Source organism: Sparus aurata, chromosome 13 (genome assembly GCF_900880675.1).
Source record: "Sparus aurata chromosome 13, fSpaAur1.1, whole genome shotgun sequence".
Taxonomy (NCBI): domain Eukaryota; kingdom Metazoa; phylum Chordata; class Actinopteri; order Spariformes; family Sparidae; genus Sparus; species Sparus aurata.
The window spans coordinates 31,355,020-31,375,490 of NC_044199.1; the positions used below are offsets into that span (position 1 = coordinate 31,355,020).

Genomic DNA, 20,471 nt, shown 5'->3' on the forward strand with positions numbered 1-20,471 from the left:
AAACATGTTCAGCTGCAACAACGTTCGAAGCGACGATCTCCTGAGGTGCAAAAAGGTAATTACAGGTTCCACATCCGCGTCGCTGTGCTGGGAGATTCCACAGTTTCAGATAATTGAATAACAGAAACACTTGTGAGGGTCCAGATTTCTTGCAGTGTGTTTTCGGGATAATAAATGATCTTGTGGGGATAATTTCTCCTCTAAACTGATAAACAAGAGTCGGATTACTTGTAAAAGTCATAACGTTCGCCCAGTAAACACAGTCATTAGTTTTTACTCCAAACAGAACTCACGTTTCCTCTTTATTTCATCTTTATTTTCATGAAACAGTGAAAATAAAGTCAGGAGGCTGATGGCGGCCTGTGAAATACAGTATGACGAGTCGCCGCTCGACCACGGCCGCCGAGCGCTGCATGATGGTTTAACACGAACACAAGACGGCACCGACATGATAATAACGCGTCACGGGGAGCATCTGCCTCTCTGAATCTTTATTCGGACGGACGATACAGTTTTTAATTTCAGCCCTCAGCAGATCAGCGCCGCCCTTCATTAACCCGCCCCGACCTGCTCATTAATTCACAATCCTGCTCTAATTGGGCGGCGGCGCGTGTAACGGCTGCTGTATTCTTGTGCCCGCCGCGCAGAATAGAAAAGATATGATTAACAGAAGTGACATCAGTAGGAGCGTCGGCCTCAGCAGGACGGCGGTGGGCCGCATGTGGGGGGTGAAGACCGCTTTCTGTAAAGATGGAAATGTAATTAAATTAAGGAAGACGAGGTCGGCGCTCGCTGCGTCACGAGGATGAAAAGCGATGACGTGCTCGTATCGAGGCTGAAGTGGCTCGAAGCCCTTTCACCGTGTTTGACCGGGGATCCAAATGTGGGTAATCTTCCCAACCCTGTTTTCGAGTTGTTGCCGGCTCAATGTCTGGTTTCACAGCAGCTTTTATAAAACATCATGATGCATTTTGCGACGTTTATACGCGTTGTCGTGGGAGCGCACACACGAGCTTTCCATCCTGAGTGACACACTGATGTTGTAACCCAATTCAGCTGGTTGAAAAGTGGATGACAGACTGAATATCTGCCAGTTTTTGAGTAGAAATTAATCTTTAATCTTTAACGTTACCACAAACAATGAGTATTTTGACTTTTTTCAGCAGTTGCAGTAGACCTGGATGCAACAGCCTCTGCTGTGCTGATCCGTCTTTCATGTTTCACTTGTTTTCTTTATGCAGGAGAAAAATGTTACCTGCCGTCGCATGTTGAACCTGCTTTCATGAGGGTTAAATACCTTGCGCTGTCTTTAGAGGCAATTATCGTTGGTGAATGTGAGATAGAAACAAGAAAAACAGTTATGAACTATATTTGGAAAGCACTGGTAACATCACAACCTCCTGGAGTGACCGGTCATGGTCCTGTTGTTAATGAGGATGTGGCAGCTGCTGCAGTTCATCTTATAATTGTCAGAAAAATTCCTGTTTAGCAACCGCATGATGTCATCGCCTTTAGTTTCTGTGAGAAACTTTCCTCCTCGGCGCCGTCACTCTCTCATTGTGTGGGAACAAAGAGGATATGAGTTGGTGTTTGTCTGCGAGTCACTCGGTGTACGCGCCTGACTCAAAGGTTAACTGAACAATTTGTTCTTAAGTGGCTCTGAATCAATTAGTGCAGCGCCCACACAGAGGCTATTTGTGTTAGATTTACATTGGCGGTGTGTTCTGGTAGCCTTGAACGGCTGTTAATTACAACTTATTGCGTGGAGCCGCTGCTACAGAAGCTGCGGTTCTGTCAGGCTGCACTGGAAATCTTGAAAGCATCTTCTGTGATCCATTCTCCGACTGGACTCGGTTACAGGAAGTATTCTGCTCAAACCACGCGGGAAGCCCATGACACATTACGTGTAGTCACACACTTTTCACCCTCAATAAGTCGCACATACAAAGCGTTTTTCACGAGATGTCATTAAGTAAAAGCTGCTGACTCGTCCACATTTTTAAACCTCCTTATGTTCGGTGGCTTCGCTCTGCTGAGCCGCTAATTCCTCTAACGTCGGTTTTATTCCCCCGAGCTAAAAGGGAGCCATTAAACACTCGATCCAGGTGTGTCACCGTGTCAATAACGTCTCCGTGCACACACACTGCTGATGGAAAATGTTTTGGCAGCCGTCAACTTTACATCTTCGTTACATTAATGTAGTCACAATACTATATTACTGCTAATGCACAGTCTGTCACCTTGATTTATTTATGAATGTGTTAACAAGTTTTAATTTATAGCTGAATTCATGTACGTATATAAATGTTCATAACCAGCAGAGGGGCGGAGGAAGAGACAGAGTTTTTAAAATGATTGTTAAATTAGTCCTTTCATATTAAAAGTTCAGAATGTTACATTCATATGTGTGATACGCGATATTTTGATATCAGGTGTTCAGGTTTAGCTGTGTTGGTTTCACAATAATTAACACTAGATTGGTTTTGAATGTACATCACAAGCATTAATTAGCATTTTTGTCCAAAACGTCAAACAGCCCGTCAAGTTCTCACAGTGTTTACTGTCTACTGATGATGGGAGTTATTATTGTGCATTGTTACAGGGACACTATTAACACCTGCAGTCATATGGCAACGTTACAAGACATCTGTTGAAATATGGAGCAAACTAAACAGTAGCTCAACTTTGAATTTCGAGTTCTGAACAATAACGTGCTCTTCATTTTAACAACGGAGCCTCGACTTAACAATCGGACGACGTCGGAGGTTGTTGCGTCCCCAGCTGTCATCTCTGTCCCACATATTTTTCACGCTGCGACTGAAAAATGATCTTTGGTATAATTTGACCCAAATAGAGCTCAATAAAGAAACGTTATTACTCCGTGGTGCGTCCTCTGCAGCGCAACTGGATGCTCGAACAAAGTCGGTTCAAACAAAGTGGATCCGGGGAATTAATGGTTGATTTGCCGGGAATGAAGAGCAAAAATATCAGGTTTGACTTTAGTATTTTGTGATCACAGGCAACCATCTGATACAAAGCTCTCCTTGACTGACAGAATCAGTGAATCAGGGAATGTAAATCTGTCTTTCATTTGGACCGACTGTTGATGTAAGTCACTGGTGTGGTTCATTTATTATCTAATGACATAATCAGCTGTCGACTGTGAACATTATTGCTGAAACTGTTTTCAGACCAGCTGAAACAACACTCTAAAAGTCTTTTTGTTTAGTCCAAAGAGCTTTTATTGGTTTTATGGCATCTGCAGTTTTGGTCTGATCCACACTGAGGTCAGTGTTTGTGTGATTCCACGATATCAAATGTCAAAATGAGTCAAAAACACAGCGATCCATCAGTGAAGGAGATCATGTCAGTCGTGCCCTTTATTCTCGACTTTACACCATCACTCTAGCTGCTCACTAGATAAAACTTCCTGAATATCCGAGCCAGTGAAACAGTTAAAGGATAAGTTCACCCAAAAGTGAATATTCAGTCATTACGTACTCGACCCCGTGGCCTTTTGAAAGTCGAGCGAAGTCCACTTCCGTTGCAGCAAAAGAAGCGCTGCAGCGTTCTCCTACACAACTGAAGCAGATGGCGACTAGATGGCGAAAAACCTCAATTGCTCAGTTGAGCCCGTAACGCTAATGTTTTTACAGTGTGTGATTTCTTTTTCGGAGTATTTTGGTTGTCCCGAGCTACCTAACCTGTGTAGTAGACGAGGAAGCGTCACCTGACTTTCAACCGGCTGTAGATAACAGACGAATTTCTAATTTTGGTGAACTTTTCCTTTCAAGTCTTAAATAATACAGTGTGGAGCTTTACTCTCTAACGGCTTTCAGTAAAAAACTGTACAGCAGCATAAACCCTACAGGTGATGAATTGTTGTCTTAGTTTTTTTAATATTGCCGGCTGCAACGTTGCAAAACAGCTAAACTTAAAGCTGATTTACCTTAAAGACACAACTTTAGGTCCATACAGCACAACTTTAAGTCAAACGAGGGCTCGGAGAGTTGAAACGACCTCCAGAGCTCCGTGAAGCTTTGTTTGTTTGAGGAGGATTTTCGAGGAATTCTGCTGATCCGGTCCCTCGGTTCATCCCGGTTTTACCTTTTCACCCCCCCGTGCGCTGGATGTGATGACTGCGGAGAGATCTACGAGCTGATCCCACATCAGCACTCCCTAATTGGAGAAACTTGGGAAATAATAATACGGGCCTGGGAGGCGATGATCAGCTTAGAGGCCGGCCCATCCTTCACATGCTGACCGTATCTTTCTACCTCCTCATTTCAGGTGATTAGAGCAATCCCCCGGACCCTGTCAGAACCTCCGAATCAGCACACTCATACACTGAGGTGAGTGTGTGTTTCACTTTTTTTTTAATCTGTGCATGAATGCAGCTCGGTTTGATGTGTGTTTGTTTGTTCTTGTGCTGCGTGTCAGCTGGAGTGCAAGTGCACATGGATGGAAAAAAGTAAATTAAAAAGTGCATTAAAAAGTGGTTTGTTTGGGACTACTTTCAGCTGCGGATTAATCCACATTTGGTGATCTGGTTGAGTATTTGTGACAGCAGGACTGTGTGTGTGTGTGTGTGTGTGTGTGTGTGTGTGTGTGATTGAGTCAAAAACAAACTACAGCGTGTGTCTTCATGGCGGGGAACAAGTCACCCGGTGCACCACTGCGGCTCACTGATGTGTTTTTAATTTAGTTTCGGGCAACAATGGAGCTCTACAGCGCGGAGGAGGAAGATTTACGAGGCTTTGGATACACACAATACTTGTGAGAGGCATCAATTCATTGCTGATTTTGGCGGTGGGTTTATGGGATTTTGGTTGGCGATGATACTCGTATATCCGGGCATTATCCCTTAACACAAGTCGTCCCGAACACTTCGAGTCAAAGTGGAAGTGAAAGTTTTCAAGAGACAATCCACAAAGCTGCTGTAGGCTTGCTTCACACGTGATAGTCTGCAGCACGTTACTGTACTGTACACGTACTTCACTCAAATGTACTAAAATACTTAGAAAAACACCTAAATCAGGAGTATCCAGTTTAAACATGCAGGTTAAATAATGTGTGATTTACTTTTACTTTTAGAAAATGACTTCTCATGTCAAATAAATGTATTATCAGATACATTAAAGCTGCTGTAAGTGATATATTTTGGTGTTCGGTCAGTGAGGGTGTCTCTTCTTCTCTGGTACCACTGCCCACCTCATCCAATCAGGACAGAGAACTCCATAAAGAGGCGGTCCCGTCTACAGATCCTCCTGTTTGCTGCAGCGTCTGCCGATTAATGCTGCGTGTTCATGTGGTGACGTCGAGGGGGGCGGGACTGCAACACGGACAGGAAGTTAGCTAAAACGACAGCGCTGACAGCAGCTACAAGACTTCTGTTCAAGGACTTTATTCTTTAAGTGCAACTTTCACTTTTACCAGAGTTATATTCTAACACTGTAGCTTCACTTTCACTGATGCATGTAAGTTTATTATTAGTTATAAGCGACACCACACACTTGTAGTCCACATTTACTCCGTTGCCACATCTTTTTTAGACTTATTTTAAACATTCGCTACTGACGTCCAAGCACCAAACATTCTAAAAGTCTCTTCAACTCCAAAGGACAGCTTCAAGGTCGGATCACCAAAACATGCTATTCAGTAAGGCTGACAGTTAATGAACCACAAGAAGCTGAAGTTGAAGAGATTTGAAGAGATTCTTTTTCTTAAGTGTATGGCTTCCTCAAAAGACATCGTCTGAACAAGCCAGGTTATAGAATCTGCCTTGGAATGAGGTTTCTATAGGTTAAAGTTACTGTCGCTGTGAGATAAATGTAGTGGAGGAAAACAACATTTCACATCATCCTTTTTTTCCCCTGGAACAGAAACAGAGTGCAACCTAAATCTGGATACCGAGGGGAAATGTACTTAAGTAAAGGTGTGAGTTACTTTCCTCCGCAGGTGATTCGCTGTTTTAACTGAGTGAAGCGGAGCAAAGAGAAACACAGGTGTCTCTCCTGAGCTCAGGCCGACGCAGCATCTGTCCTCGGGGTGTCGTGAGAGACAGTCGTTTTTCTGTTGGCTCTGCTTTACTGGTACAAATAAATACAAAGGCACAGAGCAGGCAGCACGTAACATCGTGTTGCCAGAGCGATTAAACCGATTTTCACAGGTGCTTCCTGCTGCAAGAAAACAGAAAATGGCTTTATGAAATCAAATAGAGGCACAAAGAGAGGCTGCGTCTGGAACAATCACACGTGCTGTCATTGAGCTGGAGACGCGTCGCCTCGTACATGCCGTACGCTTTGTGCCAACAGACTGCGAAAATCAAAAAGAACAACTTTAATAAGAATGAAAGGTTTGGTAGCAGGCCTGCCAGCTGCACAGCACACGCACTCAACGTTGTGCAGCAGCATCTCAGTGTGTCGTGGCTTTGTGTCCGGTTTGCTTATCTTCACTCCTGCTGGAGGAGCAGGAGGCTGTTTTGGATTATTTTCAGCGCGAGGACAAAGGCGCAGGTCGGGTTCGGGTCAGCCGAGCCCCCCCCGAGTTCATCGGAGGATTTGTCTGCGTCCTGAGGAGTGTGTGAGTGTGGAGTTCAGAGATCAGAGTCTGTTGTCAACATCATCCACAGACACAGAAACCAAAAAGATGGCAGCCTGGCCAGTACCTGCACATGTGGAGCGACGATTTCTTACCTCAAACAACCAAAACAGGAAGTAACCGCTGTAAAAATGTCAGAGAGGGCTTTATGTCAAGACGGCAGAACAAACGGTTGCTATTCTACGTTTCTGCGGTTCCTTTAAATAATCACAACCATGCGTAACAGCTGCTCTGATGCTGCTGGAGACCCTCACTGATCAGATCCAATGGGTTGTTTTTATTCTACTTTGCCGCCTCAATGACAAATGGATATACAATATACAAAAGCTCTTGCACGTGCTACCAGAACCAGAATCAGGCGTATGGCCCATTTACACATCTGATGATTTTGTCTTTTTGCATACATATAACTTTAGTTGTGAGTTTTGCGCAAATGGCCCCTGTTTTTTTTTTATTTTTTAGCTAAAACAATATCTTTTCCTAACCCAAACCAAATGCAACCAGACCACTGGCAGTGTGTCGAGTTTGCTGCCACTTTCTGGTAACATCTCATGTCGTAACTAACTTTTTGCTTATGGTCTGGTTGCATTTGGTTAGGGTTAGGAAAATATATTGTTTTAGCTAAAAAAACAAAAAAAAACAAAAAAAACAGGGGCCATTTGTGCAAAACTCCCAACTAAAGTAAACAACTCGAGTAAAAAAAACAAAAAGGTTGACATGAAAAGACAAAAAAAAGACATGAAATGAAACTGAAAGTGGCAGCAAAGTGTGTCGTGTTGTGTTTGCTGCCACTTTCAGTTACATTTCACATCAACCTTTTTGCTTTTTTACTCGATTCTGGTGATCGGGTTGTTGACGCGGGTTTTCATCCCGTCTCCTACGGACGGTCAGAGTTGGATAATCCAAGTAGTTGAGTTAGATAAGAAATCAACAACAGCAGTGGACCTGCTAGTGTTTTCCTCATTCCAGCCAGAGGTTCGGTTACAGATGCTGCAGCTGCCATCAACCTGGTTTGAGTTTTGTTTGTGATCTCATTTTCAGGATTGGACCAGAAAACACAGTGACAGTGTGAAACTGTGCCATTCATATGCAAAGTGTCAGCCAGGTGTTCCCATTTGCATTTCTATGTAAATGATGCTTTGGGCTTAATTTTTTTTTCTTTTTTTTAGCTTAATGCATCTGAGATGAGCTGAGACACAACAATGTGCTCACATTTCTTTAGTAGTTTACTTTCCCTAAAACTTGGAAACAGGATTCTCCCCCGGGACTTAATTTGACGAGTCACTGTTAGATTTAATATTCATCCGGCATGTCTGTGTTTTTTTTAATGTTTGTGCGTGAGTGTCGACACGCCCGGAAGCAGCCATGTTTCTGGCTTGTTTAAAGCGTTGCTCTTTGAGGAAGTTGACTGAGCACTTCTGTGTTTTCCAGCGAAGACCTGCTTCATATTTCATCGGTTTCCGCACTTTCTAAAAGCATTCTGAAAGTGAATATGTATTTTTTTAAAGTTTGAGACTGAACGCTTCGCTGAGAGGCGCCTTCAAAATAATTTAGAGAGAGACGGGAGACTATTACCTGTGTGACTGTCTGGCGTTAGCATGCTAATGATTCTGAAGAAAGGTGCAGAGTGGAAATACAAGAAATAATAACAAGAGAGGAAGTGTGTGAGAGGAAAGTGGAAGAGATGGGGGGAGGAGGAAAGTTGAGAATGAATCTGGAGAGACGCAGGGAGAAAAACAACATACCTTCAAGACGAGATGCTGAATGACAGGCTGTGTGTTTGCCTGAGATCGCTGATTTCCAGACGTTGCGTGAGGGAAACCCACCCTGATGCACCGATTGCGCCACGACTCAGGAGCTGCCAAGACTCTTTTACATGAGCTGCAGGTTCACGCATCAAACTGATGCTTTTTTTTTGCTCACTACTGTAGTAAACAGCTGCCTGACAACCCCTTCGGACCAGTGTGTTTCCATCAGTGGAGCCAAATTAAGTGTTACATTTTAAAAAGAGCAGATTATACCAGCGGTGGACTCTTTCTGAACTCGCATCAGGAACGTCTTCACAACCTAATTTCACAAAAATAATGCAGGCAGCAGACTTAGGCAACGTCAGAATGCCTCAGATTTCATTTCAGTGCCGTGTTTCTTTTATTTCAGTTTCTTACAGAGCAGCAGGTGAGATATGGCCAACATGTTTAGCCCAGAGGAAGAGTGCGTAACAGCCAAACCATGTAATTACAGCGTCAACTAATGGACACTGGACAAAAGAGATCCTTTTTTTTTTGTTTCCCATAAGCTTACATCGTGAACAAAGTGGCCATTCAGTATATTATCACTCACCTTAGTAACGTTAGTCAGGGAGCCAAACCGGAAGCTACCCATGTTTCTGTGTGCAGGCTCTGAGGCTTCACCGTTTGGAGGATCGGGTAATCTTGTACCCAGGAAGTACGACTAGTTTTGGCAAAAAAAAAAAATAAATAAAAATAAACCCTTTCTTCACTATGTTGTCTCCTCTCCTCTCCTCTCCAAAATGTTGACGTAAAAACTGAATAAAAAACTTTTTATTCATCTTGAAAGAGATTCAGCAGATTCAGCTATTCTTTCATTAAGAGGGGTTCACTCACAAAACTGGAGCAACAAGCCCAGGATGATAATGGATCATTCTGTAGGCTTTTAGCTAAAAAGAAATATGAGTCTCCACGCCCGAGCTGAGAAACCTTGGAAATGTGATTCAAGCTCATCAGAAACAGCAGAGGACAGAAGAATAGATGTTGATTGAACAGTGTTTAGAATTATGAAACGGTCTGGATTTAGATTTTGTTCCCTCTGAACCTCTTTTCACTTTTTTGTCTGTCACCGGACATTAAAATCTCCTCGGAAAATGAAGGTCGACATTCGGGCCGGCAGCGTGGCACCGCTTCTTTTTGCTTTCACGTCTCTGTCCTAGACAAAGTGAATAAAGGAACTCACTGTCCGTCCTGTTTGCTGGTCGTTGCTTAGAAGGAAAACAAAAAAAAAGCACTCCGGCTGTCTTTGCGGTGCCAACAACGATACCCCATGAAAACACGAGGGGGGGAGTTGTCTGGTTCAACTTTAAGAAGTGTTGTTCTCAACAGAGCAAGAGGGAGAGGTTGTTTCAGAAACAATACGTGGGATTTTGTAGATAAGATGATTTCTTTTGTGTCTTTTGACGAGTTGTGAGAATATTGTGACAGAATATTTATGTGAGACAACGTGAATTGAAGGAGGTAGAGGCCCTCATGCCCCAAGTTCCACTTCTTTTTTTTTTTTTACTGCCGGACAACTCCGGCATGTTGTGAAGTAATACAGTGGGTTAGAGAACAAACAGCAGGGAGCTATTATGGTTCAGCTGCATGAAATCCCAATTTAGTTTTTGACAGCATAATGCTGAGGAGAGATTGAACAGTGATTTTACTGCACGATAGAGCAGCAGAGATGAAAAGATGTGAGTGTGAACGGAGAGGCTGACGAGCGAAGGGATGCGGAAGAGTGAGGAGAGGAGATAAGTGAAGAAGTAGGCCGGGAGAGAGGGAGAGAGGGAGGATGAATGCCGGCATAGAGAGAAAAAAAAAAAAGAGATTAAAATGTGTAGAGGAGGAGAAGCAGAGGTGGGCAGGCGGAGGAGGATAAAGTGGAGAGGGGCCTATGACGGCCTGGCAGGTCTCCAAAGGCTCCCGGCGGCGATCCAGCTGCTTCTGAAGGCCACTTCGAAAAAAAGCCTGTTAGCAGTGCCAACAATACAGGGAGGGAGGCAGAGGCGCCTGGGAACGGGAGGGAGAACAGGTGAGGGTGAAAGATGGAAAACAGAGAGAGGGAAAATGAAATATGCAAAGATTGAGAGTACAGTGCAGGAAGAGACTCCGAGCCAGGACACGGCAGGACGCAGGGGACCGTCGCGCCCAGGAGGAAGATGACACAGGGGGACAAAGACAGAGACGTGAACCTCACAGCTGCCGCTCCTGTGACAAACACAGGAAATACTAAATACTCACTCACTAGAATAAACTGTACTGTTCTGCAGTGGCGTGCACAGACTTTTTGAAGGGCAGCGGCGAAAATAAGGGCACTTTAGCATGCGTTTTGGCTCCCAAGAGGTCACTTTAGCGTGCGTTTTTGCCACCCAAGAGGGCACTTTAGCGTGTGTTTTTGCCACCCAAGAGGGCACTTTAGCGCGTGGTTTTGCCACCCAAGAGGGCACTTAAGCGTGTGTTTTTGCCACCCAAGAGGGCACTTTAGCGTGCGTTTTTGCCACCCAAGAGGGCACTTTAGCGCGTTTTGGCTCCCAAGAGGGCACTTAAGCGTGCGTTTTTGCCACCCAAGAGGGCACTTAAGCGTGTGTTTTTGGCTCCCAAGAGGTCACTTTAGCGTGCGTTTTTGCCACCCAAGAGGGCACTTTAGCGCATTTTGGCTCCCAAGAAGGCACTTTAGCGCGTGATTTGGTTCCCAAGAGGGCACTTTAGCATGTGTTTTTGTCACCAAAGAGGGCACTTAAGCGCATGTTTTTGCCACCAAAGAGGGCACTTTAGTGTGCATTTTGGTTCCAAGAGGACACTTTAGCGTGCGTTTTGGTTCCAAGAGGACACTTTAGCGCGTGTTTTGGCTCCCAAGAAGGCACTTAAGCGCATGTCTTGGCTCCCAGGTGGGCACTTTAGCGCGTGTTTTTTAACAATTGTGCCCCCCCCCCCCGTGCACACCACTGCTGTTCTGCTAACCATAGATATATTGAAACCCTCCGTGGTCTGGTTAGGTTTAGGCACTAAACCACTCAGTTTGAGTCTGCAAAAGATCATGTTTTGTCTCCAAATACCTGTTTCTGTCACCTCAAACACAGATGAGAAAAACTTGCTATACATTTTCAAGAGTTGTTGAAACGCCATCTGAAACAGCGGTCTCTCGGATGGAAGCCGTGCCACCTCGCTGTGACGGCACCACTGTCCCTCCTACTCCCAACGTAACTCAGTATAACCTCCCAAAATGTTGATATGATGGATAAGAAACATGTAAATTTAAAGTATCCATGGGGAAAAGTACGATGCTGTCATTTTGCTCTGGCAACTGGCCGGTTAAATCAACCCACAGTTCGTTCAGTTTAGTTAGTTCAGCTGAGAAAAGCTCCGTTTTGGGGGGTTTTGTGTAAATTTAATCAAAGCAAAAGTTTCCTCATACCTCCATCTTTCATGTAAAATAACTAGATATAACAGAATTATGTAATAACTGCCTGAATCCCCTGCGCCTGCATACAGTAGAGCCGAATAAAGTTCATATTTTAGCATTTAAAGTAATGAAGTACAACTTTGAACTTGAAGTTGCATTAAAAAAAATAAAATAGGTTTCCTGGGACGCTGATGTTCCACCAAATGAGCATTAACAAGGACTAGTATCTTAACCACAGCACAGTAACACATCTGTTCTGGCGTTGTGACTTCACAGCTGGCGTATTCACAGGAGATTGAAATCAACAATTATCTCCCCAGGTAATAATGATTCCTGCGGGACTCGAGGCGCAGGGTAGAGAGCGTTCCAGTCTGGGCCTCCGATTTAAAAAGCGATTCCTACAGAAGATAAAGACGAAAAAAAAAGTCACAGCTGAGAACAAGAGCTCATCTGCTGGGAGAAATAACTCGGCAAATGTAACTTTATGAAAGCATAACTAAAATGCATCATACATCATCGTGTGTACTGAGGAGGGGGAAGTCGAGCCTACATGATGAAGCCATGCAGGTGTCATATCAGATCACCAACCGTGCATCAGGTGCTCTCTCCTAAGAGGAAGATATAGCCTAAAGGCACGAAAGCAAACAGGAGCGGATCAAAAAACTGATCATTAAAATAATCGATTCGACGAGCGTTTCAGACGGGAGTGATTAATAAGATGGGTGGACCACTCCCGGTGTAGTTTTGAATACACTCACTGGATTTGGGGTTCAGCGCTCACTCCTAGAATCCCATTGTTGAAACACGACCTCTGTTTCCAGATCTCTTTGATTTTGCTCGCGTTGCCTCGAACACCAGAGGTCATTCCTCTCTCCTCATCTCCACAAACTGCAGACACACACAGCGCCGACACGTCTGTTCGGAGAATGCCAGCGTCTCTGTCCGTGGTGCTGAAAAGGTTGAAGTAATTTGTCAAATTTTTTAGTGCCGGGATGCCTTTTTGCATATCAAAAATACATCAAAACGCCAAACAATGAATAAGTATTCTCTGAGCTGAAGCGGCGGCGGCGGAGTCGTGCGAGTGCCTTCATCAGACGACCTTCCCTGAATCAGACCTCTGTCCCGAAAGGAAATGTTCTGTCGAGAAACATGAAAAGGAAGAGGAGCAAAAAAAATCTAAAAACTGAAAAAAAAAAACACATTAGATTTACAGTATAGTCAATAAAAGATGGTTTATTTAAATATTCAGAAAAGATTTTAAGGTAAAAATGCTTCAGATTTGACCATCAGCCCAGTCTCCAGGAGAAAATGTTGGCAGTTAATCTCTCTGCAAACCAAGATGACGTCCACATTTATGTGTGTCGGACTCAGTATTGATATTTCTACGAAACGCATCACATCATGGTCACATTACACGGTTACGACCCGGAGTTACAGGACGCGTTTCAAGACTGAGTTTCGGGACATGTACAGCCGCGTTTGTGGCAACCAAGACAGGTGTTTTAATCCACACCATGATGTTCTCCTCAACCTAACCAAGTGAAGAACACCAAAAGATACATTTCAGTTTCAAGTTAAGTTTCAACATGTGCACGGTTTACAGAAACATACATTGTCAACACCTGTCGGGCCACCTGGAGGGCCCACTCTGTCAGAACCCAACAGAGGAGAGCAACTGCTGTTTCTGTTGTCAATGCAGCCGAGCTAATAATGGACTGTGAGGATTCACTCGGTCACGTTTTAATATAGAAGACAGTCACACTAATGTTGTCAGACATCGTGCACAATCGTCTTTCACAGCGTGTTCGGTCCTGTTTATATTTTGCCCGTCGATTAAAAAAATGTGATTCACGGGTTGAAAATACTTTGAACTGTCGTTGCTAAGAAAGCAGGCCGTAAATACCATTAAAAGCAGTGCTCAGAACAGATGAATGTATGAGTTATCTACTCCTTCAGGTGATGCACGCAGGCAAAAAAAAAGGATGTCGTTGTTCACATGGCATTTCAAAACAAGGTAAATACGGCGAAAGTCAAATAAAAGCACAAAATGTCATAAAACAGCCTGTTAAAGGGGCGACGCTTATGAGAAAATTATACTTGTCCTCCCATCTTCTCTTTTACATCCTTCCTTCCCCTCTCTGCTGTGTCTTCAGGGCAGACATGTTGTTAAAAATAACCAACAAACCCTATCTGCTCGTCTCCGCTGCGACTACGGGAACCAACAAAGGAGCAAGAGAAAAAAGCCTGCTGGCATTTTAAAACGTTCCCTGTCACTTCCCGCAGAATAATGGCTGCAGGAAATATCCTCCCATGAGGCCTTATGATAATAGGCCCATATGTGCCGGCCACGGTGACGGTAATTAATTGCTACACAAAACTTGTGAGGTCGCTCTGCGCAGTACAGTGACCTCCAGACACGAGTGCAATGACACAGCGGGATTTTTACAGAGCCCAGAGCAGCACCGGGGGACATCTCGGACGGGGGGGGCAGATTAGTTAGCAATTTGACCTTTCCCATAAGGCACCAGCTCATCGCCTCGTTCCTTTTGTCACTAGATTAGAGACTTTAAATGCAGCGGGACATCAGCCGGGGGATTTACTGCACGGCACATTCAACCAGGCGCCGCCACCATCTCTTAACTCTTCTTCTGTGGCCACGTCGCCATCTGAAAAATGCAAGAGAAGGGGGAGGAGAAGGGGGAGGGGGGGGGGATGACAGGAAGAAACTGAGATAGAGACAAAGAGGGAGGCAAAAAAAGAAGATAGAGTCAAGCAAGGAGATGAGGAGGGAAGGGAGGGGGGCGAAGGACAAAGGGGGGAAAGCAAATCACAGACAAAACAGGACTGAAAACAAGCGAGATCAGAAAAAGATGGGATGAGACGGATGAGGAAAAAGAGGAGGGGAGGGAGGGAGGAAGAAGAGACAGAAGAGGGGAAATGGAAAACCAGGAGGAGGGCGATGTGAAGCAGAGAGGCTGAAAAGGGAGAGTGAAAGAGTCGGGGGAGTGAAGGATCGGTGATGGATTGGTGAACGAGAAGCAAAAGCAAGGGAGAGAAAAGGGGGAGCATGAAGAGGAGCTTTGCAAGACGCATTCAGACCCAACGGATGGAGAGATGAGAGGAGGGGGAGGTTTGATGGTGAGGGAGGGAGCGCAGGATGGAGCCACGAATAGAAGCCAGTGGGGTCGCTGTGAGGAAACTGAACTGAAGTGAACCAGCTTCGAATCAAACAAAGAATAAACTGATCAGATGAGGGATTCTTTTGACTCCTGTGTCGCCACATTCACAGTTTCAGGGCACTTGATTCTGAAGCGTCATCGAGTGAAGCAGCTCAATAACCGAAACCTGGAACGCCATCTGCATCATTACTTCGGTTCTCTTTGGGTTCCTGCTAGAACGGACGGAGCGGTGGCCAGACATGACAACAAACAGCTGACAGTATTAGAGCGTTTTAGCAGCAGTCCTGCCCTACAAGACACGACAAGCCTGTAAAGATGCGATGTATCCGCAAACAACAGATTTTATTAGATGGCTCAGATGTTTTAGGTTTCATGCCAACAGCCTGCACCAAAGATGTAGATCATTCAGCAGGACCAAGCTAGCTTTTTACACTGTTTCCAGTCTTGTGTGCTAAGCTAAGCTAACTGGCTGCTTTAGCCTGTATCACCAGGCTTTGAGATGCATTACAAACAGGTTCTCTTACTCATCATCGTGTAGTCATCTAAAAGTAAATTGATCTACTGCACAAACGCTATTGAACGGATTTCCACAAACCTTGGATTGAGGAGGGGTGTCAGTCCAGAGAGTGAGAACAGTTTTATGACATCATGGTTAATCTATCGGGGAATAATCACCCTAATTTAGAGATAACATCAGCAGTTAACATGTCTGCAAACCACAGATACATCCAAGGTTGACATGTGTACCAAACGAGGAATGTCACGTTGACAAACCGGCTATTTCTGTCTCCGTCCGTGAACGTGGCAGCCAGAACTGTTCAGGTTTTCTGGAGCAATCTACAGATTTGAACCCAACAAAATATTTTAAAGCTACAGATCCATCGACTCCAGACTGTCTGTGCGCAAATGTTTTCCCTGATCTTTTTAATATCTCTCAAACCAGTAAGTTTTCTTGTGTCACCTCCAGGTCTCCCTTGTAAAAGAGATCCTTCATCTCAGTGGGACTAACCTTGTTAAATAAAGGCTAAAAATAGACAAATAAACTCCATGAAGATTGATCTTCTGATCAAGAGAGCAAAAGCGATCGATTTCCCAAAACCACCGCTTTAACATTCAGCTCTCTCTCTGTGAGTGTCTGGATTTGAACAAAGCTGAAGCTGCAAACTTTGGCGAGCGCTCAGACGATGATATAACTCTCACTGCCTCTCTAAGGAGGTTCGTTACAATTGAGCTATGTTTTTGTTTTTTGGCCCTGGCCATCATTTCACCACTCACAATATAACACCATTGTTCCCACCAAAGTTATCTGCTGAGATGGGAACTCAAAAAAGCATCCGTAAGAACAGGTGAGAAGCGGCGAGAGGCGTGAGCAGTCAACATGATTTTATTTTGAAACCTTACAAACAACCACCTAACAGTACCGGTCGTTTGTTCAGTTGCTGAGTCATGCTTCATTTGTGGATGATTTTGTTGGAGTCGACACATTTTTGTTTTTTTTGTTAAGCTTTGAAAAGTTGAAGCAAATACCGAATGTTCCAGTCAAGTGTAGGACATTTTGAGATGTCTGTCTCCGGAGCCGACTATTTCATTTACTTTAACTTTGAGATTGAAAAGTCTGGGACAAAAAAAACATCAGACAGAATTCCAGCATTTGCTTACGCAGATAAACTATAAAGCAAGAAAAAGGCAACACCCGCCCTCTTTTTTTAACAACCGCGGTGGAGCTCACTGAACGCGACACTTCAGCCTCTAATTGCTCGACGGCGGCAGGTTGAACCGGGAGGCTCAGATGTGCAAATGTGTGCGAGTCTAAGCATGAGGCTGTAAAAACGAGCGAGGTGCTCAGGCAGGAAAAAGACGGGGGGCCTGTGGTGCTGCTGGGTACCAATACCGTTGTCATGGCAACCCGGTTGTCTTTGACCATGTCTTCATCCCGAGAGGTGGAACAAAGGGTGGAGGTGAGTCAGCAGTTTGCCTGAAAAAATTCTGGATTGCCTTGTCGGCCTCTGGTCCGGCTGGAGTGATTTCTTTTCTTCCTTTTTTTTTTTTTTTTTTTTTTAAAGAATCCCTTTTATGTGAAGTCTAGAGGGTGTGACTGAAGAGATTATTGACTTTCAGCGCTTAATTAATCCATTAAATTATTGCGTGATTAATGAGGCCCTACAATTATTACACGTGTGGAGTTATGTCTCACAACAAATCCTGTGTAACAAAGTTCTATGAAGGAAAAACCAGTCTTTAAAGTCTTTAAACAGGTAGCTACAGTCTCGAGGGAGATTTAGTTGACTCGAGCATCATGGGAAGTGTAGTTGACTCAAACTGTTGACAAAGAGTCAGCATCTGTCCAACAGTCATTTGCTGAAATATCCCTTTAATAACATTTGCAAAAAGAAACATTTAAAAAATTATATTACTCTAATAACTCTAATTTTCTTGTCCCTACTGTGCATTTAATGAGTACTTGAATGTTAGAACATGAATAGAAAATTAGCTTTTAAAAGATTGTTGTTACATCTGTGCTTTTATATTCCCTCTCACAAATCATTTACAGGTCCCATTCCTCCACCGGTTTGATTAAAACGCATTTCTGAAGGGCCTAAATTCGGACCCACAGGGAGGCAGCAGACATGGACCTCATTGGTCCAAAGTTTTTGTACTCAATTTTTAGCATAGCCGTCTGCAAAAATCAGCAGGGACGGAAGTAATTTTCAAAGAACAAATGCAAACTGAACGGGACCTGATGAGAATCAGACCCAAACCAGAGAACAATGATCCAGATCGACTGTGAAAGTATATATACATTTATTGTTCTGTGTTGACCTCTAGTGGTCATAGTTATTATTGCAGCAGCAGAGGAGGAAGTCATGTGATGTGGACTGGGTATTCAGGTGGGTCAAACAGACACAAGACTAGCATGCAGGAGACTGCTGTTTGTTTCCAATAAAACATAATGTCAGTGCTACGTTACGACATGTCTATCACGTAACTCTGGTTAATAGTGTAGCATAGGTACGTATGTTAAAAAACATGCTTATGTTACCCAAACCACAATATTCTCCTAAACCTAACCGTCGCTGGTTAGGTTTAGGAGTCAATTACATTCTCTCTATGTAGAAGTCAGTGGAAAATAGAGCAGAACAAAATGTGCACAGAGAGCAAAGACAAGTCTTTGAGTTGCTTCGATAAGCAGCATCACATAAAACTCATGTCCATGTGAAAGACAGGCGTCTTGATAAACCGTCACCAGGAGGTTCTGGCTCTCTCATCTCCAACTTCTGCAGATTTTTCTTTGACCTTCTTGAGGAAGCTCTGCGCGGATCTACTCGAGTGTAACTCATTTTGATAGTTAAGAAGCATAAAATATACATATACATACAAACTCTGAACTGCTTTTTGATCATGCATTCTAGGATCTGCGAACATTTAAAACCCAACGTGTCAGTAGAGAATTACGTCGGCGTGGTTTCGTATCATCCGAGGAAAACAAGACGGATGCGTCGTGGCAGGCTGCACATTTCTGTACTGCTAAGAAAGCAAAAGAGAATTGGAGCAAACTGAACGCCACAGATTGCCACAGTTGCCTTGCAAAGTGCAACCGGCGTGACAACAAAGCTGTGGAGTGCAGCGGGGAGCTGTGCGACTGTGGAGCTGTTGAACTCAGGCGGCCTCAAACAGCCACCCCGCTGCTGATGAGAACAGGCCTCCTTAACGGGAGCTGTAATACGCTCCGGCTCTATGAGAGGCCATCAGCATTAGTTCACACGAGACGCTGAACAGGGGAAAGCTCTTCACTGAGATTTTAATATCATCATCATCATCTCTGTTTCTGATGTACTGAAACACAAGAGAAGAAGAGCTGCCGCTGCTGCTGCTCTGTGGGCAATCATCTGCTCTGAAGTACGTCGAGAGCCAGTTAGCGCTTGATTAATTGTTGGTAATCATGAATTAATCTACGGCCACATCTTCAGCTACAACCGGAAAACATTCAAAAGAAAAAAAACAATACGGTGACCTCCTGCAGGGGCGACACTGAGGAATAACGAAATAGCAGAAATAAGCAGGAGGTTGTTTTTTCTTCTGGATTCATCTCGTGGGTGATTTGGAAATGAGCGTTAACACATGATTATACTATATTTACAGAGGCACATTGTGTTGCTCTTGGCTACATTGCATTGGTTTTTTTTATTGTTTTCTCTTCTTTTGTCTTGGATCCTTTGCTGTGAGGCTGAGAGCTCAGTGTTTTTTTGGCATCTTAAACCTGTTTACTGAACTTTCTTGCGGTGGATCAGCTACACAGTTTACCAGCCAGGTTCCTCTGCCAGTGCCGTATATAGAATTTGTTGTTTATTGCAATTACTGTAGCAAACACTACCTCATAGCTCAAACGACTGAATAGGTTGTTTCTCAGTGCACTCCAAAAAAAACACCATAAATCACCGTTCCCTAAACACATGGGCCGCGGAATGGCGACACACGGACCGGAGCTTCATCGTGCGGTTACACGAGGAAACTGCTTGGTTAGGATAAGGAAAACATTGTAGTTTGGGTTTGAATCACTATGTTAGTATGTTTCTCCAAACCACATACATCAAGATTAGTATGTGTCAAAGGCTACATATTCTCTTGGCATTACCACAAAATGCGTGAGGAGAAGTGAAGTTGATGGAGGAGTTTCAGGCGCCAAAGCTGCCAAGCTGGTGACGACTGATTAAGTCTGCGTTTCAACATTTGTAGATGTGACACCGCTGGATTTTTTCAAGGAGAGCTGGAGACAATTTCCAGCCGTGTTTGTGGCAACGAAACCAGATGTTTCAAAAGAGACCTCAGGACACTTCCAGCCATGTTTGGTGAGACCAAATCAGGCATTTTAAGCCACAACATGATGTTTTCCTGAACCTAACTAAGTGGTTTTTGTACCTAACCCGAACACAGTGTTGTGAGAAACAACGAATATTGGACCTGAAGAAACAAGTAAAAAAAAACGCAGAGTTTCATTAGTGCTCTTGCAGAAATGTGCCGTACATGATTTATTCTGGTGATCAGGTTGGCATTGGTCATTGTTTATCAGTCCAATCAGCAGCCTGAATATGAGGATGGAGTTGGATTTCAGAGGATGTTGATAGTTGAGGAATTTCGGTACGACCGGCACAATTGGTTCGATCGATGTTGCTGCAGTTCCTATTAGTCTTTGACAGAGGTCGATGCAGAATATGAATTATTCACATTCACTTTGACCCTCAGCAAAAAAACCAAAAAACCAAATCTAAATCTTAACAACTCTTGATTCATGCGGACACACACGTACACTCAGCAGATAAACAGAGAGACATCCTGACTTCTCATGAAACAGACGGTCGATGCTGACATCACTGAGGCTCAAGTAGCTCCTCGTCTGTTTCCTTTCTTACTCTTCCTCTCATTTCATCGCCTTCCTCACCTGATTCCTCCCCTACCTGTACAGATTCACAATGTGCTGCACACGTCGCACCTTCTTTATATTGATGAATACATTTCAAG

At 44.0% G+C, this 20,471-nt stretch overlaps 1 protein-coding gene across 1 annotated transcript in view; it reads left to right on the forward strand.

The window, feature by feature from the left end:
- sgcd (sarcoglycan, delta (dystrophin-associated glycoprotein)) overlaps positions 1 to 20,471 on the forward strand; it is a 316,040-nt gene that overhangs the window by 126,887 nt on the left and 168,682 nt on the right. Inside the window, exon 3 of the mRNA XM_030438196.1 lies at positions 4,291 to 4,352. The gene's annotated coding sequence lies outside the window, so the exon portion shown is untranslated. The remainder of the gene's footprint in view (positions 1 to 4,290; positions 4,353 to 20,471) is intronic.